We start from the raw sequence: 25,296 nt of genomic DNA, 5'->3' as shown, positions 1-25,296 counted from the left end.
CCTGTCTCATCACAGCTGAAAACTTGTTGGGGAAGGAAACCCCCTGCCTCTCCATAATCTTTAAATGCCAAAATAAATTGGTTGGCGTCTTCTTTGTGGGCACTGGCAGCTTCACCATGTCTCACCATACTGTGTGTGCCACTTCTCCTCTTAAACTTTTCAAACCACCCACTACTTGCATTGAAAATATCACTCTCAGCACTTGTTCCAGGGGTGTTTTTGATGAGGTCAGCATGCAAATGTAAAGCTTTTTCACAAATCATGCTCTCAGAAATGCTGTCACTGGCCAACTGTTTTTCATTTATCCATATGAAAAGCAATTTTTCCGCTTCTTCAGTTGTCTGTGTTCTTTGTCTTAAGTGTTTTAACACCTCTTGCAACATTGGCTCCTTTAATGGCTTCTTTATTTTTTAAGATGGTACAAATTGTAGACTTGGCCATACCAAACTGCGTTGCCAGATCACATACACGGACACCACTTTCATGTTTGGAAATAATTTCCTTCTTCACCTCTGTTTTTGTTCTGTTAATGATTCTCTTGGCTTTGCAGCTTTTATCCATTTCTCACACATAGCAAGGGGCGATGGGCAGAGGGCTCCTGAGATGACACGAACACAGATTGATTGCACGGTCACAGAAACAAATTTGTTGCAAGAGTACTCCTGAGATGAGATGAACACAGATTGATTGCACACAGTCACCAAATAAGCCCAAATATCTTCTCTGTGTTGCGCGGGTGCTCGGGACTCAACAACTGACAGCTAGGCCTCAGGATCTTGCACTCAGGGGAAGCCGCGTGGCATGTTCAACTTCTGAGGTGTTTTCGAAAACCGAAACATCTACTTCTGGGTTTATGGTGATCGTAAGCTGAAATGTTTGTCAATGGAGACGTTAGAAAACCGACGTACCTTGCCCGGCTGGGCATGGCTCAGCGGTTGAGCATCGACCTAGGATCCAGGCGATCAGGGTTCGATTCCCCGGTGAGGGCACATGCCCGGGTTGCGGGCTTGATCAATGACTCTCTCATCATTGATGTTTCTATCTCTCCCTCTCCTTTCCTCTCTCTGAAATCAATAAAGATATATTTAAAAAAAAAAAGAAAGAAAAAAAAAGAAAACCGACGTACCACTGTACTTCTTACCCCTTTCATCTGAAAGTTAATAACTTGAAATTTATGTTTGTTTTAGATTCAAAGTCTTTGGTAAAGTCACACGTTTCAGATAACTGAAATAATTCCAAAGGAACTATGTTGGAGTAGCTGTAGGGAATTGCATTTGAACTAGTCCGATCTAAAACTGTACAATAAAATGGAAATTTCATGGAATTAAAAAAAAGAACTTGGGCTCTTTTGTGGACTGTTTAAGCCACAATGAAGACAGGGAAACAGGCTCAAAGATACTTCTATTGGATTAAAATTGGAGTCTCCTGCCATCTGGACATTTGTTTTTATTAAGTCTAGAGCAGAATAAACTCTTGGGCCTCTCCCTTCCCTTCAGTGGAAAGAGCCGTGGGCTGGGAAAAGGAAATACTGGTAAATGTTATTCACTTCCATTTGAAAAATGGTAGCAAAATTGCTTGCCTTCCTTTCCTCACAGTGTTATTGTGAGGATAGCGCATACTGTTGTGTGCAACTCAGCCCTCCCGTCAGGGCTCAGACCCTCCTGCTGACAGCTCACGGTTCTGAGCTGAGTCCCATTCTGGGAGTCCCCTCCCGTCTTGCCTACGGTTCCTTCCTGGGGCAGCCAGCACCCAGTGGCTGGTTGATGAGGAGACGAGTAGCAAGGCCCCAACCTCTAGAGGGAAAGGTACCGAAGAGCGTTCCCCTAGGACCTGCTGAAGGTTCTGCTGTCACCCCTTGCAGTTCAACTTCTTCTTCTGCCCAGCTTGCTTCCTTAACCCTTTGTAGGTGTGATTCCCAAGAGTAATCCTAATAAACATTTTGTATGAAAATCTCAGAGTTTTAGAGAATATTATTTGATAATATTTGATATTTGGTACTAGAAATGACCCTAGAAAACAAAATCTAAAATTACATTATTGACGTACTGGCAACGGAGGCTTCATTGTTGGGGTAGGTAGAGCACTGATAGAGTCTGGCATAAAGATGTGGCACAGTTGTTGACATTTTCAACAGTGGCAAATGGAAGTGGGTTGCTGGTGAGAGCAAGCACACTGGCAGATGTAATATCTCTGGTGGTTAAGAATTTTGGGCATGGGTGGGTAGTCATTATAAGGACTTTGGCAAGAGACTGCTGTTGCTGAGGGCCATTGACCCCTTAGAAAAAAAAGAAAAGCTTGAGAGTGAGCAATGTAAAATGTGAAAGTAAGAGGCTCTCCTTGGCAGCATACAGAGACTCTCTTTAAGCTAAAATGCAGAAAAGTGAAGGTAGAACAGAGCTCCAGAGCTCCAGAGAAAGTTCAATTTCCAACATTAATAGGTGCTACATTACCAAGATCATTAAGAACAAAGATGTTTCACTAGAAACCAAGGCTAAGATCACTCACACCCTTGTGTTCCCAATCACTATGTATGGATGCAAATGTTAGACAGTGAAGAAAGCTGATTGGAAAAAAAAATGAATTCCTTTGAAATGTGGTGTTGGAAGAGAGCTCTAAAAATACCCTGGACCACCAGAAAGACGAACAAGCGGGTCCTAGAGCAAATTAAGCTTGGAATGTTGCTGGTGGCCAAAATGACAACACTGAAGTGAAACTGAAGCTGTCCTACTTTGAGTACATCATGAGAGGGCAGAAATTTTTGGAACAGACAATATTGCTGGGAAAATACAAGGCAGCAGGAAAAGAGGAAGATCAAATATGAGCTAGAATGACTCCGTAAAAAAGCTGTAAGGGTGAGTCTACAGGACCTGAGCAGGGCTGTTGAAGGCAGGGCATTGTGATATCATTCATTCATGGAGTCGCCAGAAGTCAGAGCCGACTCACCGGCACAGAACACACACACACACACACACACACACACACACACACACCACCACCACCACCACCACCACCACCACCACCACCACCACCACCACCATCACATTGGACAGCAAAGCTCCAAACAGTCTTTAAGTCCTTTGCCCATTTTTTTTTATTGGACTGGACTTCTTTGCTCATCGATTTCTAAGAACTTAGTGTACCTTTTAGTCCTTTGCTTATGCATAGAACATATTCATATGTTAGTCCTTAGTCATATATATAGAACTTATTTTTTCTCAATTTTACTTTCACTTTTGATCTTGTTTCTGTAGTTTAGCTGTGATTTTGAAGTGGACATGGGAGAATTCCAATGCCGTGTGCTCCTACCCTGCCATCTTGACCAAAACTGTTTTTTAATTTTCTATTTCACTTAGTTCCCCTCTGATTTTTATTATTTCTTCTCTTGTAATTAATTTTGGTTTTGTGTGTTTTTCTTTTTCTAGTTTTTTTCCTTAGGCGTAAAGTTGGGATTTTTTTCTTCTTGAGGTAGGCCTGTATAGTTGTAAAGCTTCCTCTTGTAATCACCTTTGCTGTGTCATATAGATTTTGTAGGATTGTGTTTTCATTTTCATTTGTCTCAAGGTAGTTTTTGAATTTTTGTTTGATTTTATTTTTGAACCGCTAGTTGTTTAGAAACATGTTGTTTAATCTTCTTGTATTTATATTTTCCCACATTTTTTTGGTAGTTGATTTCCAGTTTCATGCCATGTGGTCAGAAAATACACTTGATATGGTTTCAGTTTTCTTGAATTCATTAAGGCTTGTTTTGTGGCCTAGTATGTGATCTATCATGGGATATGTTTTATGTGCATGTGAGAGAAATCTGTAATCTGCAGTTTTTGGATGAGCTGCTCTATAAATGTCTATGAAGTCAAACTGGTCTAACTTAGAATTTAAATTAACATTTGCTTTACATATTTGGGTGCTCCTATGTTGGGTGAGTAGATATTTACAATAGTTATACGCTCTTTGGATAGGCCCCTTTAAAATTATGTAATGTCTTTTGTCTTTTTAAAAATTCTTTGTTTTGAAGTCTATTTTGTCTGATATGAGCGTTGCTATTCCAGCTCTCTTTTCCTTTATATTAGCATGCAATATCTTTCTCCTTCCTTTTATGTTCAGTCTCTGTGTGTCTTTCAATCTGAGGTGAATCTCTCTTTTTTTTCTTAAATATGTCTTTATTGATTTCAGAGAAGGAAAGGGAGAGAAAGAGAGAGAGAGAAACATCAATGATGAGAGAGTCATTGATCGGCTGCCCCCTGCATGCCCCCTGCTGGGGATCAAACCTGCAACCCTGGCATGTGCCCCGACAGGATCAACCGCTGAGCCACACAGGCCGGCCTGAAGTGAGTCTCTTGTAAGCAGTATATTAATGGATCTTTTTAAAAAACCCATTCTGCCACCCTGTTTTTTGATTGGAGCATTGGGTCCCTTTATATTCAGGGTGATTATTCACAGGTACGTGCTCTTGGTCGTTTTGTTAATTATTGTTCTGCACTGCTGCTGCTTCTCTTGATCTCTCTCTGTTTTCTCCTCCCGGGCTACTGATCGTTCTTACGTTCCTCTTTCTAACAGAGTTGGATGGTTCTTACATTTAAAAACCTCCAAGTTCTTTCTCTTCTTCCACCCGAGTCATTTCTAGGTTAGTATCTTTGAACTCACTAAATCTCACTTTTATCTGGTCTGCTTTATTTTCAGGGCTCTCTAATGCACTGGCTATCTCATTTATTGGTTCTTTTTTATAGTTTCAATCTTTTTGGTAAGCACTCCGTTTGTTGATTTTAATCCTGAGCTCACTGAACTGCCTGTCGGAGTTTTCTTGGAGCTCACTGAGTTTATTCACAACTGCAATCTTAAATTCTCTGTAATTTAAATTACAGTCTTTATGCCTTTGAGCTTGGTTTCTGGAGACTTTTTTTTTTTTCCTTTCTGAGATATCTCGTTACCTTGGTTATTCTAATTGATGAATAGTTTCTCTCCCTGGGCATTTGAGGTAGTGAACTTTTAAAAAAAGTACTTTGTTATGTACATCGTAACAATTCATAAAGTTGATAAGTAGAGGTTTTTCTTCTGATTTCCAGTAGATGTTGCTATAGTGCAAGTTTTTATTTTCTGTACCTGCGCTACGGGCACCTCTGGATCTCAGCGTATCAACCTTACCTCATTAGAGGAAAATGTCTTGTATGCTCCGAGGTGGTGGGTGTCCCCTGTGTGTCTGGGTTGCCTTGGTCTCAGGGCACCACCCCTGTGTTGGAATGTGGTGGGAATAGGCTCTGGGTCTGTAGTTCCCAGCATTGCTTCACTGTATCTAAAGGCTCTCAGCTGCTCTGTGCTGTCCAAGGAGCGCCTGCTGCCTCTATTGTGTTCTGCCTCTACCGGTGTTGCTGTAATGGGTGGGCAAGTTGTAGGTGAGGGGAGATGGGTTCAGGATTATGCAGCTTTGCCTTCTTGGTAGTAATAGTGCCTGCTAGCCTGTGGCTGACACACTGCTATCCTGTGTCTCTGCCCCTGTCGTTAGGTTTAAGAATGGTGCTGGCTACAATGTTGCTCCCCCCCCCCCCATCAGGCTGCAGTGTGAGAGCTGCAGCCAGACTCCTCCACCACTACCACGGCTACCACAGCAGCTGTCTCTGTGGTGGGCGCCAGACCACAAATGCGATCCCTAGCTCTGTCCTTCCCTTCATCTTATCCCCTCTGCTCGCTCTGACATGCCCACCCTCAGACATCTCGATGCGTGGGTCTCTCAGACGTGTTTGTGTATTGTGAAGAGATCCTGTGCTGAATTGTAGTTTTCCAATTTGATGTAAATTTAAGGAGAGAAACAAAAGGGCCCTCTCACTCTTCCATGATGCTGATGTCATTGAGGCTGTGATTTTAGCCCATTTTCTACTCCCCCACCTTGGATGAATTCATATTTCTCTTCACATCTCTTCCAAATGTAGTTACAGCATATTATTTTTTATTTTAAAATAATTTTTTATTTTTCAATTACAGTTGACATACAATATTATATTAGTTTCAGGTGTACAAAATAATGACTAGACATTCATATAACTTATGAAGTGATCAGTCTGATAAATCTAGTACCCACCTGACACCATGCAGTTATTACAAGATTATTGATTATACTCCTATGACTATTTTGCAACTATCAACTGTACTCCTTAATCCTTTCCCATATTTCACCCATCCTCAAAACACCTGTCTTATCTGGCAACCATTAAAATGTTCTCCAAATCTATGAATTTGTTTCTGTTTTATTTTTGTACATTTATTTTGTTTTATAGATTTTACATATCAGTGAAATCATATGGGGTTTGTCTTTGTCTGACTTATTTCACTTAGCATAATACCCTCTAAATTCTTCCATGTTTTTATAGATGGCAAAATATTACTCTTTTTTAATGGATGAGTCATATTCCATTGTATATATGTACCACTTCTTTATCCAGTCATCTATTGATAGATACTTAGGTTGCTTCTCTATTGTAGGTATTGGAAACAATGCTTCAATGAACATATGGATGCTTATGTCTTTTCGAATTAGTGTTTTGGATTTCTTTAGGTAAATATCTAGAAGTGAAATTACTGGGTCCTTCTTTGTCTCTTGCTATAGCCATTGTTTTAAAGTTTATTTTGTCAATGGATCCAAGATGGCTGCAGAGCAGGTGGGAGCTACAGACACACTCTCCCAGTTCCAAACAGGATTTACAGCTAAATTACAGAACAATAAACTTGAATGACCAACTTAAGGATAGCTGAACAGGAGTATTATATCCGAGGATTTATAGAAGAAGCTACACAGAGACTGGTAAGATGGGTGGAGATGAGGAAAGGGCTGGGTGCCTGCACCCAGGTGCAGAGGCTGAGAAGCCATAGGAATATCTCAGTTGCAAAAGTCTCCCTTGAGGAGTGGGACCCTCAAACCAGAGCACCAGGGCATGGAAGAGGAGCGTGCATAGCATCTGGCAGCAAGAAATCAGTGGGGACTCTGTCCTCTGGGAAGAGAAAGGAGTCTGCTATAATCTCGGGTGCCCTCCTAAAGGGCCATCACACAGGGGCTTGCTCTTGGGCACTGACTTGGGCCTCTGGTAGAGGGAATGTGACTCAGGCATACGACAGTCCTAAAGAAAAGATAAGGATAGTGTGGCTCTGGAGAGAGAGCTGGAGGGTGAGCACCTGAGGTCCTCTGTCAATATCCCACACCACACTCAGGCTCCATCTTCCAGGGTCAGACACTCTTATTCTTACAGCACCAGCTGGAGGAGTGCACTAACCCTGTTCTCCAACTACTGGTGACACCACCCTGCCGAGATCAAGTCCTGCAGAAAGGACTGTTGGCTGCACCCAACAGGGATCTGTGGTATACTCTTTCTGTACAAACTATAAGCAGACTCTCAGACAGTCATTGAATGGTGTGGTTTTGAAACAAGGATCAAACTTTCCCCTCTCCCACTAGTTCAGCAGGTGCCACCCACAATAGAAGACTCCTTTGTCAGGGTCTCTGGTGGCACAGAGGTGGAGCTAGAGAAAGGCATGCAGCTTGCCCCTCTCCCAAGGACCAGTACCACTCTCAACAGAGAACTCCCTTGATGTGTTTTTATAAGCACTGATGGCGCTGTCCTTCTGGGCTCAATTCCATAGGGGAAAGGGAGCACAGCTCAGAGCTGAAACCTTTAGAGTGCAGCTCCATCGAGGTCTCTGATGACACAGCTACAGAGCTAGGGGGAGGCATGCAGCTCACTCCCTTCCCATGGCCCAGCCACTGCCACCCCCTCAAAAAAGCTTTCTTGATCTGTTTGCCAGACCCCTGCTGAACTTGCTTCTGCAGTGGGGACAGCTGACTGCACCCAACCTGAACTTGTGGTGTGTTCCTCCTGGGAAAGCTAAAGTTGGAGACTCTAGCAGAGATTGAATGGTATGGTTCTGGAGTAGGGGCAACATTCTCCACATTGACTGTGTGATCACACTGCCCCCAAGTAGGGGATCCACTAGCCTTGTTTTCCTGAACCAGTCACCATGCCCTTCCAAGCTTGAGCTGGGTGGGTCAGTGGGGTGTGACTAGCTTGGACCTACTCTACAACTTTTCTTCATAAGACTCTGGAACAAGTTCAGGCAATCTCGGGGTTGGGGGTGGGGTGGAGTAGCCAACAGTTGGACGCTGGCCTCATGGAGCCTTGGAATTTTATTAATCTGCCTCCAGCTCAGAGCTTCAGAAAGCTGATCCTGGTATACAACCTGGCCCCTCCCACACATACCAGACCCAGTAGATGCAGCCACAAACAGTGAATAGCATGGTAGCTCCAGATGAGTAGCCCAAGGCTGGTTACACAAAACATCTGACATCAACCTACACCAAAGCCCTGGCTAAGGGTACTCAAAAATAACAACCAGTGGTGGGCTTCAAACCAAATCAGAGCTCGACCCCACTAGCCACACAAATGGCACAGCCGAAGGGGGATTTTGGCAGACACCAGACCCTGCTAGGAACAACTCTGCCTTGGGTGGGCAGCCCCTAAATAGTGACTCATGCATGGTGAATGAGGTCCATCCTTATAGTCAGCCAGCCTGAAGGTTAAATCTACCCATGAATGGGCAATAGCATTCAAGACTCAACTATAATAGGAGAGGGCACATAATCGACACAAGAATAATTTCTGGAGCACCTAGCTCAGTTGATCTAGAATATTATGCCACTGATACCCACAGGTACCTACACCAGAAAGCCCTCATAACAAGCTTGGGAGTCATAGCACATCTACCTAATACACAGAAACAAACACAAAAAGGCAGACAAAATGGGCAGACAAAGAAACAAGCCCAAATGAAAGAACAAGAGAAATTTCCAGAAAAAGAATTAAATAAAATGGAAGTGACCAAAATGCCAGATGCAGAGCTTAACACAGTGGTGATAAGAATGCCCAAGGACCTTCAGAGAAGAATGGATAATCTCAGGGAGAACTTAAACAGATATATTAAGCATTAAAAAGGAACATAGAAACAAAAAAAGTCAGAAATGAAGAATACAATATCTGAAATGAAGAATACACTAGAAGGAATCAACCGCAGGTTAGATGAAGCAGAAGACTGAATCAGTGATTTAGAGGACAAGAAAAGTGTAAGCACACAAGCAGAGCAATAGAAAGAAAAGAGAATAAAAAAATGAGGAAAGTCTGAGGAACCTTTGCGACAACATCAAGTGTAACAACATCCACATCATAGGGGTACCAGAAGGAAAAGAGAACCTGTTTGAAGAAATAATGGCTGAAAACTTCCCTAGACTGGAGAAGGAAAAAGTCACACACATTCAGAAAGCTCAGAGAGTTCCAATTAAGATGATCTCAAAAAGGCCCACACCAAGACATATCATAATTAAAATGGCAAAGGTTAAAGACAAAGAGAGAATTTTAAAAGCAACAAGGGAGAGACAGTTATTTACCTACAAGGGAGCTCCCATAAGGCTGTCAGCTGATATCTCAACAGAAACACTTTAGGCCAGAAGGGATTGGCAGGAACTATTTAAAGTGATGAAAAGCAAGGACCTACAAACAAGACTACTCTATCCAGCAAGCTTATAACAATGGTGATAAGGTCAAACTGAAGGTGAAATAAAGAACTTCCTAGACAAAAAACAAACAAACAACAAACAAACAAACAAAACTAAAGAGTTCATTACCATTAACCCAGTATTGTAAGGAATGTTAAAGTGCTCTGTTTAAAAAGAAGAATTAAAAAAAAATAGAGAGAAAAACATAGTTGTAAAGAATAAATGACAACAAATAAGTACCTATCAATAATAACTTTAAATGTAAATGGATTAAATGCTCCAATCTGAAATAAATTCAATAAAAAATAAAGTCTATTTTATCTGGTATATATAGAAATATCTTTTTCAATCTCTTTCCATCTCTGTGTGTCTTTTGATTGAAGTGGGTCTTTTGTAGGGTGCATATGTGAGGGTCTTGTTTTATTTATTCAGCCACCCTATGTCTCACCATTGTCTATGTAGCTTCTTTTAGAAATCCTTGAATATAATACTCCTGCTCAGCTGTTCTTTATTTGGCCATTCAGGTTGACTGCTTTGTAATTTAGCTATAAATTCAATATGGTGCTGGGAGGAGATGAGTATAGCACCCACCTACTCTGTCGCCCTCTTGAAACTTCACCATTTTATTCTTTAAAACTGTGTTCCTTAGCTCTCCCCCTCCTTCCCCCTCCTCTCCTCCTCCCCTTCCTCCGCCTCTTCCCCCTCCCCCTCCTTCTTCAAGAAGACCCTTTAACATCTAGTATGCTGTTTTGCAAAGTCTAGTTGGCTTGGTACCCTCAGCTTTGTCTTCTCAACTTAAGGAGTTCTGGATTACCCTGATATCCCTCTCCCTGCCCTTCGGCCGAAGAGGCCACCAGTAAGCTGGTGCATTAACAGGGTCATCTCATTTGTTTCATGTCTTTCAGAGATCATAGTCATTTATTGTGTGTTACATAGTATTTTACAAACCATTCTTTCATATATTTTTTCCATTTTTTTGTTGGTTCAAACAAGAGGGTAAATCAGGACCATTGTTACTCTGTCTTTGTAAAAAGTGGAAGTTCATTTGCAATATGTAGATAATAATAGCAATGTGTTACTTAATGCAAAGTGCCTGGCAGTTACTACTTGTCGATTAATATAACTTCTCTTCCCCCCCTCCACTTCTGTGGTTGCTGCACTATTACTACTATAACTGTTATTATTACTACAATTTAACTAACAACATTTGCCTCGAAAGTTTGTCTTACCAGGTTGAACAGAACCAGAAACTCTTCTGAGCGCTTATATTTTAGGGCTTATCTGAGAGGTAGAACGAATCTCTTAATCTGAGCCAAAGTGAACTGATCCAGGGGGAATCACAGCACCATACAGACATGATTCCTCCATTGGTCTGAGAGATCACTTTTCCTGAAGTTATAAAACTGTTCAAAATCTAGCTTCTCTGTTTATAGTCTCCTCAATAAAGTTTGTGCCTTATTTCTTTCTCCCATGATCTCAGTCTAATGTCTTAGAGTTGAGGGGAGTGGAATAGGAAAGGGAGCTAGCATCTACTGAGGGCCTGCAGTATAGCAGAAAGTCTGCTAGATGTTAAAATGGCTATTTCATTTAATTTTAAACCTTAATTTCATAAATTATAAGATGGAGATAATAGTATTAATCTTGCAGTGTTCTTATGAAAATGAATTCTAGAAATATATAGTGTCTTGGGTAGTATTTGGCATCATCGGTATTTAATAAATTTTATCTATTATCTTAACAGAAATCCTACAGTGTAGCTGGTATTATTGTTTCCTTTTTACTGATAGATAACTGTTGTTTACATAAGACAACTGATGGAGCCAGTATCTGACTCACAGTGAGCGATGACTATTTCTAAATACCATTTACTCACTCATTCATCAGGGATTTATTAAGGTCCTCTCATATTCTAGGCTGGGGAATACAGGTTTTTCCTGTTAGGAAGCACAAAGTATAGACAGGTAAATTTATGAGTGTAGTTAAATATCATAGGAAGATGGACAAAAATGTATGTGGAAGGGACTGATTTTACATGGTTTTGGGAGAGAAGATATTGTCACTAAACACTTCATTTGGACTAATCTTGAGACATGTTAGTGTTTGTCCAAAGAAAAGGGTAAGGAAAAGTCATTGTGAGTAGAGGGAGTAGCTTAAATAAAAGCCAAGAAGCACAAAATTGCCAGGTCATTAGTATATGTGGAATGTAAAGTACTAGTAGGGCTCGATGAGAAAATGACCTGGAGTAGGAGGCTTTCGATGCCAAGAAAGGAGTTAAAATTTTATCTCATAGGCCATGGGGAGCCATTGAAGGATGGAAAGTACCTAAGCCAGCTTCACAGCAATATGTTAATCTTAAAAATGAACATATTCCCACGGTAACGGGTAAAATACTACATATTTAGGAATGAAGGACTCAGTTGCCTGGTGTTGGTAGCTGGTAGAGATTTTCATACTGTTTTCTCTCAGGCGGGACTCTCTTGATGAGGATAACCTGGATGGACGCTCTTAATTTGTAACAGGAGATTGTCAGTGAGCAAGTGTCGCTTCAAGGTCCGAGGGCAGGAAACCAGAACCTTGGCGTAGATTCCCCAAGCCCCGAATGAGAAGAGGTGGAATCTGCAGCCTCAGCGCCCCTGCAGTGGCCTCCAGTTCAATTTCTATTAATAAACACCCGATCAACTCCCGTCAAACGATCCAAATACAAAGCTTCTCCGAGGGTTGTGCAATGAGGTATTTCTTCATTCCGATTTATTTTTTAACTCTCTAAAAATTGTTGAAATGTCTTTTTCACGAATGGCCTTTCTCTTCACTATTAAAGATTCATGCTACTTTTATACCTATCATACCTCAATATTTATTTCATCCCCTTTAACTGGAATCCTGGTTTTCCTCTGAAAAGATTCATTTTGTGTGTAGCTGGGATAGTTGGAAGCGCGTGGCCTCGGTGCAGAGAGACCTGTCCGGAGAGGTGGAACAGTGGTGGCCTGGAAAGAAGGAAAGGATCGGGGATGTGGGTGAGCAGCTCTCCCAGATGAGGCCTGGGAGATGGGGGAGAAGTAGGAGTGTCAGATAACCGCCGGATTCCAGACATGGTTGACCGGGTGTGTGGCAAAATATGAGGATAATGAGTTTGGAGAAGAACACAAGGAGATAAATTTGGGATAATTTAAATTTGTAGCACTCTTGAGACATCTGGTTACAATATCTCTGCAGATATTATACAGAGGAGATATACAGAAAAAATATGGATTTGTGAATCATTAGCATCTGACTTTTGATGACTTGGTGATTTGAGTTGGGCATCCCCAAGACCACCCTCAGGTTTAATGATTCACTAGAGGGACTCAGAACCCAAAAAAGCTGTTATACTTATGGTTATGGATTATTACAGTGACAGGAGACAAGAATCAGCACAGGCAAAAGCTGCGAGGGCAGTGTCCAGCCACGAGCTTCCAGTTGTCCCCTCCAGTGCATTTGTGCCGACGGCACTCATCCCCACAACGGTGAGTGACAACATGTATGGAAGATTGCCAATTAAGGGATCTTACCACAGCCACGGTGTCCAGGGATTTTGGGGGGTTTGGTCACATAAGCATGGGATGTCCACATGACTGACCTTAGCTACTCAGTCTCCAGCCTTTCCAGAGGTCATATTTATACTGCGTGGCCCAAGACCCCCACCATACATCACATTGTCAGCATAAACTATCTGGCATGGCCCAAGGCCCCAGTAAAATACACACGTATCAGTTAGAGCATTCCAAGGGCTTACAGGTGAACTTCCAGGGAGCAGGCAAGGGCTAGACCTTTCTTTGGAATGTGCAGGGTTGGAGATTCCAGGCCTGCTGGAGCAAGCCTTTTCTGCACACATGGGGTTGAATGGAATCACTGGGATGACTATGTGGGATGAAAAGAAGAGATGGCCATGGGCAGGGCTGTAGAGCACCCGAACCTCTTGGGCATACTCAGAGAAAGTGACTTTCACAGTGAAGCCTTGGAGGAATCCCAGGGAGGAAGAAGGACTAGTGTCCCAGAAGCCAAGGGAGCAAGAAATACCAAGGAAATCATAACGAATGTGACGGGGAATTCAGGGAAGAGCATGACTGGAAAACAGATCCATTGAATTTAGCAATCGGGAGGCTTGTGCCATTTTTCACAGAATGTTTTCATTACAGTGGCTGGGGCCGGAAGCCTGACTGTAGTAGTCTGGAAATGTTAGGAAATGGAGACAAGGCATGCAGACAAGTATTTTGAGCTGCTTGATTGTGAAGGGAAAGAGAGTGATAAGGTGGCAGCTGGAAGGGAGTAGCAGGTTGAGACATGTATTTATTTAACCATGGGAAACATGGGAAAAGCTATGTTAATAGATTGTGGGAAAGGAGGTGAAAACGAGAGCGAGTGTGGAAGAAAGAGTGAGAGAGAGATGATTTGAAAATACGGGAAAGAAAAGACATGTCGTGTGGAGAGGGAGCGCCTGGGGTTTGGAGGACAGTGGTAAGGAGGAGCCACTTTAGGGAAAAAGAGGGAAAACTCACTGTCAAACGTAGCTGAGGCACTTAAGGAAGTTATTAACGGATCTATTACATCATGAAGTTTGGGCTGGAAAGTGGAGTCCAGAGTTTAAAGGCCGTAGAGTGGGATGAGGGAGTGAGCAGAGTGCAAGGATAGCAGATTATGACAAAGGGGCTGCTGAAGTTCAGCTACGCTACCCCCTGGTGTTGCTGCCTTCAGGTCCGTTTCGTTTGGCCACGTGGCCTGCTGGGGTTTAAACCGACACTGCCACCCCATGCAAGCACGCGCTCAAGCAGCAGCCCACAGAGCCACAAGCAAATGCAAGTTGCTGATATGACATCCCTAACAGCCCTGGTGAGCAACAGCCTCCCCACTCTCCTGGGCCTTTATGCCTTACATGCCCCTTAGACAAGACCCCTGCGGACCTTACCAAAACCTCACTCGTTTGGTTTGAACTGACCAGTCCAGCTCTAGCCTGGGAACCCCAAAGCACTCTACCTTGGACCCTGATAAATGCATGTGTTTCAGGTCCTGCTGCTCTCTGACTGCATCCTGCCTTGACCTCTCTGTGTGCCATGTACTTCTTCCAGGACCTGTGAGAAACAGACTTCACCATTTAAATTTCCCTGTGGTCTGTTCTTGAACTGTGGTTCACCACCTGACAGCCTGTGCTCCACTTAACAAATGTTAATTTCTCAAAGCCATAATAGGAGCAGAGCATACAATTTTGGAGGTCCTGCGTGAGGATCTACGAAAGTCTAGGGGTGGTGCAGAAATGGTAGATGTTCAGTGGATCAGGGGCTAAGAAATGTTGAAGGTTAGGGGTTGCAATGTATCATCCTCAGGATGATCTTCTGTTTGAATAAACATATTGCCTTACCTGACGAGGGAACGGCCATGGACTGGAAGCTCCGCTGGGCTGGTTTTCTGGAAGTTAGTGGTAATGTCTTCTTTCATACAATATAGCAGTAGGGACGACTTCTTCATTATTGTCAGTTAGCCTAAAGCCAACAGGCTTGAACAGCCTGGAAATTTGGGAGATGATCAGCTTCAGGGCCAACTTGATCAAGGGACTCCAGGTCTATTTCTCCGCTGTTCTCTCAGCTTGGCCATGTGTGGGATTAATTATTTTTAAGTTAAACACTTTAAAAAATATGTGGTAAAATACACATAACATAAAATTCACCATCTTAAGCATTAAGAGGAGAGGTCAGTGGCATTAGGTACATTCACACTGCTGCTCAGCTGTTGCCACCATCCAGCTCCAGAATGCTTCAGATCTTGCAAAACCGAAACTCTGCACCCACTAAACAACTTCCCATTCCTCCCTCCCCGCGTCCCTGGCAATCACCATTCTACTTCCCATTTCTGCAGACTACCCTAGGAACCTCAGTAAGTGGAATCATACAGTACTTGTCTTTCTATGACTGGCCTGTTTCACTTACCATAGTGTCCTCAAGGTTCATCCATGTTGTAATGTGTCAGGATTTCCTTCCTACTTAAATCTGAATAATTTTCCGTTATATGTGTACACCACACTTTGTTTACCATCCACTGATGGACACTTGGGTTGATTCCACCTCTTGGTTGTTATGAATAACGCTGCTATGAACATGGGTGTTTGAGTCCCTGCTTTCATTTCTTTTGGACATACACCCAGAGGAGGAGTTGCTGGGTCGTATGTTTAATTTTTTGAGGAACTTCCAGACTTTTCCATAGCTGCTGCGCTATTTTGCGTTCCCACCATTGTAGGCTTAATTCTTAAGCTGCTTTCCACGTGGTGGCAAAAGTTCCAGGCTTTCTCTCCCCACATTGTGATGCCAGAAGGGTGGAGATTCTGACCAGAATTCTAAGCAGTAGGTATGACACATGTCCTGAGGGGGCTGCTGAGGTCCCATGGCTAACCCTGAAGCAATGACTGGTAAAGGGAATGGGGGCGAACTGGTGGGCTTCAGAACCCTTGTATTGGAGGTGGGATCAACATCTTGTAAGTACACATGCTGCGTCGAGCTTCACGTGGGGACCACTCTATAAAGAGGCCAAGGCTTGGTTATTTCAGATAAAAAGGCATTTTCATGTGCATATGTGTTTTTAGGCCATTCTCCTGGCATCTGAATTCTGTGTAACTTGCCTTATTATTTTTGTCTCCTTGTTTAGCTAAAGCTTAGCTATTTCTCAGACGTTTGGAGCAGTGGCCCAATGATGCAGGACTGTTGGGAAAAAGGCTGGCTTGTTTCTAACACTTTAAAAAATTTTTTATAACCTTTACAATGAAAGCTAAATGTCAAGACTTTTGTCAAAAGCCAAGACTTTTCTTCACAGTCTGTCATCTGCAATGGGAGCAGGCATGCTGGCCAGGTTCCTCCGGTCTCAGGAGAAAGAACTGCGCTCAGGCCCTTGTTCATTGCTGGGCACAGCATCTTCCCACCTCTGGGCTAGAAAGTGGTGCCTTTTTGTGAGAGGCCCAGGCTGGGCCACAGGCCCCCTTCCCATGATCACTCAGGAGACTGTAGATGCCAGTTCCCAGGCCCACAGTAAAACAAAGACCCAAAGGGAAAAGCCTTGGAAACAAAACTGCCGGCCTCTTTCAGAACAAAATGTCAGCTGGTCGCAGCCAAGCTCTGAGCCCATTTGGAAGATCTCACTGTTGATCAGGACTGGCCCTTGAAAACAAATTTTCCTGTGAAACTTCAGGTGCTGTGGCAACTCTCCCAGCCCCAATGAAGGGAACATGGAGCCCAAACATGGAGCAAAGGGCATGTCTCACGGAGAGCATTCAACTGCTCTGGGAACTCTGGGGACCAGCGTGGCACTTTCCTGCCTGCCTCAGAGGCCTGGGCTAGCTCAGCAAGCAGTGACCTAAGAGCCACCTCACAGCAGTGCGCGCACATGTGGGGTCCCTCTCTCGCACCCTGGGCTGGGCATGCCTGCTCGGTGCCTCCCGCCCTGGGGGGTACCCAGTTTTACCTTTAAGAATGAAATGTGCTGGGCGCTGAAATGCTCAGCCCCCCCTCAGAGTCTTTTCCTGCCTATAAGGGCATCTACCAGGCCGCCTGAGTCTGAGGGGGCCTGGACAGACGCTGCCTCGTGTTTTCTTTGGTTCCATATTCCCAGGCTTCCTGGCTGTCAGCTCAAATAGTGTTGACTGGTGGCAGGCCCTAAACAGCCCCGAGGGAGGCTCTACACAGGACCCTGCTAGGGCTGCTGCTTGAAATAGACTGTGGGCCCCCTGACCCTGGTGCAGGGCCACGGAGGGGGACCTGCCTTCTGCAGGGGGCCCAGGGATGCTCTGACCTCCAAGCTGCTGGCCCAGCAGCCTTGGCTTCGTGTGGCTCCGGGAAGGCGGGCCTTTCTCCATTGGGGCCTCCCAGGGCAGCAGAGAAAGTGGCCCAGTGCTGTTTCCCACCCTCTAAAAATGGGGACTTTGACTTCCCTGGGTGTTCCAGGCTCTTCTTGTTTCAGCAGGAGGATCCTGTGCGTTTGATCTAAATCTGGTCCCCTGCTGGAGAGACCCAAACAATTTAAGTCAAAACAGCGTTAACAGGAAACCTGTCCCTTAAAGCCAAGAATGCAACCAAAATAGCTTCAAGTCTCATTCTGATGACAGCACCATTTGGGGGAGGCCTTTACCTGAGAGAAAGAGTAAGTGCAACTCAGCCCTCAAATGGTCTGGCGCACAGGGCTTTGTGGGGTGCAGGGAGCATGGGCTGCTGGGCTGCCTGGTGCACAGAAATGATGGGACCAACTCCAGGCACCTGGGCACAGAGAGCTGGGGATTCCAGCTCCAACCCAACTGGCCACCCAGAGAGCCATGCGAGCAAAAGATGTGTTTTATGTGTTTTCATTGAATGAACTGGCCAGGTATTTTGTTTGGTAAAGATAATTGAGAATTTTAGAAAGAAAAAATAGTCTTATTATTATTATTATTTTCTTTAAAATATTACAGATGTCCCTTTTTCTCCCCAATGACCCATTCCACCCCGTCCCATCCCCCTCCCCAGTCCCTCTCCCCACCATTGTCCATGTCCTTGGGTTGTGCATATATATATATGAATTCTTTGATTAATCTCTCCCCCTCCACCCACCTGCCCTCCTCCATCCCCCTGACATTCATCAGTCTGATCCATGCTTCCATGTCATTGAATCATTTCTGTTCATCAGTTTATTAAGTTCTTTAGATTCCACATATAAGCGAGATCATGTGATGTTTGTCTTTCTCTGCCTGGCTTGTTTCACTTAGCATAATATTCTCCAGGTCCATCCATACTGTCCCAAAGGGTACGAGATCCTTCTTTATAGCTACGTAATATTCCGTGGTGTAAATGTCCCACAGCTTTTTTATCCACTTATCTACTGATGGGCACTTGGGCTGTTTCTAGATCTTAGCTATTGTAAACTGCTGCAAAATAGCCTTTTTTTTTAAAAAATAAGAAAATAAAATAAATACATTTTATTTAACTGTGGAATATTTTTGAACTCAAAACACTACAAAGAAGAGAGAAATCACCCATAACACTACAATACAGAGAGAACTGCAGTAAACACTTCGTAGGAACTTTTAATGTTTCTTTTCTTTATATATATGGGCATGTGTGCACACACACACACAAACACACTTTTTAATGGTTTGTGTGCCTCCCGTTTTAGTCTCTTTGTCACCTATTTTCCTCTTTCCACATGCAGTCACTGCCACCAGCTTCCAGGCATGTTCTCTACACATACAAGAAAACATATATGTATTTATTCATATTTTCATATGCAAGCAGCAGCAGAGCACTTTCCCCAACCTTTATTTTTTGAACTTGACAATGTGTCTTGGAGAGCCATCCAGATCAGTATGTACAGATCTGCTTCGTTCTTTTATGAAGCTGCATGATATTCCATGGTTTGATTGTGTCATAATTTATTCTGCTGCATATTATGAACATTTAGATTGTTTTCAGACTTTTGATGTTAAAAAAATACACTCCCTAGAGGTGGCATTATTAGATCAAACTCCACATGTTGAGAGCTATGACCAAATGGCTCTCTGCAGAGCTGGGGCCCATCTGCACTCCCGCTGCAGCGATGGGAAGGTATTTCTTTCCCTTCACTGTCATTCAGAGTTTGCCATCACAGTTTGGGATTTTGTTGATTACATAAATGAAAAATATCTGTGTGTAGCTTGTTTTGCCTTCTTTTTAAGAGTGAGATTGAAACTATTTTCCCAGATTGAAGCATTCGCATTTTTGTACCTGTGAAACTTTGTGTTCTTTTCTCACCTTTCTTCTGGGCTGTAGGCAGCTCTCTTTCTCTTCACCTTTTTTGAGAAAAATGCTTTTATTCTTTGGTCATTACTCCTTTCTTTCTCCTTAGCCCAACAAAGGTGGGAACTAATGGCTGCTCAGAGCTTCTTTTTCCATAATTTATCCGTTGCCTCACAGACTGTCTGCTTCCTGCAAATATGGTGTAACATTGCGGGTTCTCACTCACCCTTGCCTCTGATGCTCCTTCCCGGGGACCAAACCAGGCCCAGGTGGCTCCTGTGATCAGCCAGGCACCCAGCCCCCTCGGAAGTAATCAAGAGATAATGGCTCTTGCACCTCAATTTGTATTACTCACCAGGAGAGCTCAGCTTTGCAGATTTTCATTTTTAAAGACTGAAAGCTGCAGACACTTTATTTTTGCATTATCTTGTGTTTGACCATAAATGCTTTCAGAGCACCTCCCTGTTTTGTGCTTCATAGCTCTAGAATTTTCACTACTGTTTCAAGAATGGGGTTTATAATGCTTATCGCTCCACCTTCTCGCTTTCATGTAATTTCTTAAAGGTGTAGGGGAAATGCTGAATTTTCTTTACTTCCTTACAGTCACACGTTCTATATAACTTTCATTATGTATCCATAACTGGATTAATGTTTGTTCAACAAAAAATATCTTCTTTTGAGATGAATATTGTTTCTTCCTTTCTCTTACAAGTAATAAGGGAGAGTAAGTCATTTCTTCCATATAAATGACTTTCTTTTTCTGTTTTTAAAAATTTTATTTATTTATTTCTTCCTCACCCAAGGGTATTTTTTCCATTGCTTTTTCAGAGAAAGTAGAAAGGAGAGAGAGAGACATCGATGTGAGAGAGAGAGACAAGTCTGTTGGTTTGCCTCTTGCTTATGCCCCGACCGGGGCCGATCTAGCTACCAAGGTACATGCTCTTGGCCCAAATCAAACCCAGGACCCTTTGGTCTGAAGCCGACACTCTAACCACTGAGCCAAACCTGCCAGGGCTAAATGATTTTATTTTCTTGCTTTTTATTGTGGATAAAAACCACATATACAGGGTCTGACTCCCACTACAGACAAAAAGAAAACAATAAATGACACAAAGTGAAATGTGTCTATTATAAGAGTAAACTTATGGGATAAATTGACAACAAGGAGCTGTACAAAGCAAACATACCAACCAATCCTAAACTTGGGAAATCCCAAAGACACATACTAAGAAATTGATTTTTATTGACTCTTCAAGTTTTGGTAGTCTGGAAATATATTTCATGAAAATAGTGTAAAATACAATCCAGTAGAGATCTTCCAACTTTTTAGTTTTTTTTTTCCCCCCCAATCACATTTTCTAGGCATTATTTCCTTAGCTAAGTTTTGGTTGATGAGTTTTCTACCCAGAGATCCTTAAATAGCATTATGCAAGGGGGCAATTTATTTTTTTTTTTAAACTTCTAGCCATGTACCACACGCTGGCATGTCCAGGTGGCAAAAATAATTGAGTTTTGCAGGAAATTTTTACACAATAAAATTCTTATGTGTGATAGTTGGTGGAGGGCCAAAAATGCTTTAGAATTTAATATTGTTGATTCCAATGCTCACTGTATTCTGGAAAAACAAGTAATTGCAAAAAGTTTTACTTTATTTAGAGCTTTCCCTCTCCTTATCCAAAGTTGCAAAATTCTAAAGAGAAAGATATATATTGAAGAAGATTTCCTTACCCTCAAGTCTGAATGTGACTGGGCCATCTCAGCTTTCTCCTGTGATTTTTAAGTCCTTTAAATTTATGTCTAGGTACTCACCTTTTAATTATATCTGTTAATTTTAGAAATAACCACAGGGAAAGGATTGTAGTCTAGCATAGGAGACAGATACAGACACCAACTTGTAGAAAAACCGCGACTTATTCCACTTTGTGCCGTCTCCAGCCCACACCCGGCCCCAGGTACCAGTGAGATTTTAGGGCTCACTCGGTCTTTTCCTGTTTCTCAGTGAGATTTTAAGACTCACTCAGTCTTTTCTATGTCTTTTCACTTACTGCAGTTCCTACATTTTGAGGTGTCAGGATCTAAGAGAGTGTCAGACAGGAGGATCTTCCTTTGATATCCTAATTTTAATTGATTTTATTAATGTGTTTAAGGTAGAGACTCCCTGGCTTCCGAGTTACTGACTGGATGGTCCGGCCTTTGTCACCTGTCAGAGGACCTGGGTCTGTCACTTCGTAGCAATGAATGGTGTTCAGACCTGGCTGACAGGGTGGGAAGGAACTTGGGATGAGATGATTACTGTTAAGGAGCATGTTTTCCTTATGCAATCAGTCTAATATATTTTTAATTGACACGTTTCCAAGACCCAAGGGAAATGTTGGGTGAAACGGTCATCTATGCTCCACTCTCAGGAACAACAGTTCATCACCACGGCCACGCACACTGGCCTCTGTAGAGGTTTGTCCTTAGTTTGTTAGCTCTGTGCTATTCTTTTCCCACTTCAAACATTAATAAACAATTTATCATGTATTATTTACTAGATAGGCAGCATTTTTCTTTTTTTTCCAAAGGGGAAGTGTTATCTCAGAGCCTAGGCAATTGGCCAGTGTTTGTGATCCAAGAATGCTGAATACATTTAGATTCATTGTTAGCTTGAGATCTGCTAGGATAGAGAGGAACAATGGTGATAACGGTGATGACAGAGACAATAGTTAGCAATTAGTATGTGCTTGTGTCAGACACTCTTCAAAGCATTTCATTTTTGAGACTGACTGGGGCAACTGAGGAGCATGTCCACCCTGGCCCAGAGGAGGCTCCTGTGAATTTTAAGCAATTGCAGGAAAGCCCACTGGCGGTTGTCAGTGGTGCACCGTCTAAAAAACAGCATCATGCACTGGAATGTGGTTATATTTGGACCTGAAGAGAATCCTTTTGAAGATGGTACTTTTAAACTAGTAATAGACTTTTCTGAAGAATATCCAAATAAACTTCCAACTGTTAGATTTTTGTTTAAAATGTTTCATCCAAACATGCATGCTGATGGTAGCACATGTTTAAATGTCCTTCTGAAACGATGGAGTCCAATATATGATATATCTTCTACCTGAGCATCAGTGCAGTCTCTGCTGCATGAACCAAATCCAAACGGTCCAGCCAATAGCCAGGCACCACAACTTTGTCAGGAAAACAAGTGAGAATGTGAGAAAAGTTTCAGTCATTGTTGTACAAAGCTAGAATGATTCATAATAGACAACTGGCCTGATAATTTTTATCATCATTGGGTATAATTTACCTCTCAGTAGAAAGGCTAACAAATTTTAAGTGCCACAGGTTTTAAGGGTTCTGCAGAAATAAAAAAGCCCTTCAGTTTAGAACCTACAGAAACTTGTGCATCTTGATTAATGTACTTTTTATTGCATGGTGTGAACAAAATATGGAACTAAACCACCTCCTTATACCATACCCAAGAATAAACAAAATGGATTAAAGACTTAAAGTAAGAGTTGAAGCCATAAAAATCCTAGAAGAAAACATAGGCAGCAAAATATCAGACATTTTTCATAGCAATAACTTTCTGATATGTCTCCTTTGAAAGGGAAAACAAAAGAAAAAGTAAACAAATGATTCTACATCAAACTAAAAAGATTTTGCACAGCAAAGGAAACCATCAACAAAATGAAAAGACAACCCACTGAATGGGTGAACATGTTTGCCAATTATACATCTCATAAGGGTTAATATCCAAAATCTATAAAGAACTTGTACAATTCAACACCAACCCCCCTCAATCTAATTAAAAATGGGCAATGGACCTGAATAAACACTTCTCCAAAAAGTATATACAGATGACCAATAGACATTAAAATATGCTCAATATAACTAACTAATCATTAGAGAAAAAAATTAAAATCACAATGAGATATCACCTCACACCTGTCAGAATTGCTCTCATCAATGAATCTACAAATAACAAGTGCTGGCGAGGGTGTGGAGAAAAGGGAACGCTCGTGCACTGCTGGTGGGAATGCAGACTGGTGCAGCCACTGTGGAAAACAGTATGGACTTTCCTCAAAAAATTAAAAATGGAATTAAAAATTAAAAAGATTTCAGTTCTGGGAATATATCTGAAGAAATCTGAAATCCTGATTCAAAAGGATATATGCACTCCTATGTTCACGGCAGTGTTATTTACAATAACCAAGATTTGGAAGCAGCCCACATGCCCGTCAGTGGATGAGTGCACAAAAAGCTGTGGCTCATTTGCACAATGGAATACTACTCAGCTGTAAAGAAAAAGGAAATCTCACCTTTTGCGACAGCGTGGATGGATCTGAAGAGTAGTATGCGAAGTGAAAGAAGCCAGTCAGAGAAAGACAAATACTGTACCATATGATTTTACTTATATGTGGAATCTAATGAACAAAATAAAGTAACAAACAAAATAGAAACAGACTCATAGATACAGAGAACAGACTGACATCTGTCAGAGGGGAGGGGCGTTGGGGGACTCAGTGAAATAGGGGAGCGAAAGTTTTTTTGTCCGTTGACTACCAGTGTTATCAGAAGTCTCTGTCTCATGCAAGTCACTGAGCTGCATATGGTTTGTTTCTGACTACTGTTTTTTTAATCCTTACCTGAGGATATGTTTATTGATTTTAGAGAGAGGGAGAGAGGGAGAGGAGACATCGATGTGAGAGAGAAACACTGATCAGTTGCCTCTTGTACAGGGGGAGGGGAGAATCAAACCTACAACCTAAGTATGTGCCCTGACTAGAAATCAGATTGGCAACTTTCCGTTGCACAGGACCAAGCTACATCGGTCAGAGAGTTTCTGCCTACTTTTAATTTGGGATTCATAAAGATAGGTTGTCATCTCAGTGTTTTGGTAGATATTGCCTGTGAGATTCAGGTTTTGCTATTCTAGTTGCTCTATGCATAGGGAGAGAGGCCCTTAGGAGGGAGGTTTCACAACCTATGCAGCTGCAATTGTAGCTGCTTTTTCAGAATCCTCCCAGTGTGTTCTGAAAATCTTGGTTGTATTTATTTTCTTGCCTTTTTGTTTTCATTCCTTGTCGGGTACTGGGGCCTTCCTCTCATTTCCCTAACTTAAGCCCCACAGCTGCTGATCTCCTGCAGTCTTGTTTGCCCTCCTCTCTTACTCATTTTTATAGAGTGTTATCATCCAGTGTTACTGAAGATGTTATTCATGGATTTATTTTTTTCCACTCTTGTGTTTGGACTGTTTAGTTTTAAGAAGGAATTTAGAAGATTAAAAAACACACAACTACTCTGCTGCTATGGAAAGTCATATCATTGGAAGTTCATGGCTATTTCTTTTAATTTATAAAAGTTATACCATAAATATAACCATGTCATATAAATATAACCATGTCATAAAAACTTCCTTTTTATACTTTAATGCTTTTGAAATCTATTCATGTTGACACATATACACATATTTACGTACAATTTGTTGTATTTGTTTTGTGATATTTTGTCATTGTATCCGTATACTATAGTGAATTTACCAATCTGTCTATTCATTGCATTTCTCCTATTTCAAGTTTTCACTATAGTGGAACCTCGATTCTCAAACTTAATTCGTTCTGCAAGGCTGTTCAAAATGCGATTTGTTGAAAATGGAATTACTTTTTCCCATTAGAAATAATGTTAATTGAATTAATCAGTTCCAGACCCCCAGATGATTCCGTTTTAACCTTTCTCAGTCGCCCTGTGATTGTTGTTTTGTGAGCACTTTCTCACCCTTAGCAACATCAACACTTTTGATGGCTTCTTTATGTTTTAAAATTGTGCTAATTGTCGATTTCGCCATGCCATACTAGGTTGCCAAATCAGACACATGAACAACTCTATCATATTTTGCAATTATTTCTTTTTTAAGCTCCATCATTGTTCTCACAACTTTCCTTTTAACTTTGATGCTATCACTAACCTTCTTAGGGCCCACGGTGACTTACTGTATGTATTTAATGATGATAAACAGCAACAAAAGCAAAA

Source organism: Miniopterus schreibersii (assembly GCF_964146895.1).
Source record: "Miniopterus schreibersii genome assembly, chromosome: 14".
In the NCBI taxonomy this organism is placed as follows: Eukaryota; Metazoa; Chordata; class Mammalia; order Chiroptera; family Miniopteridae; genus Miniopterus; species Miniopterus schreibersii.
Note: the sequence above shows the minus strand (reverse complement) of the source record.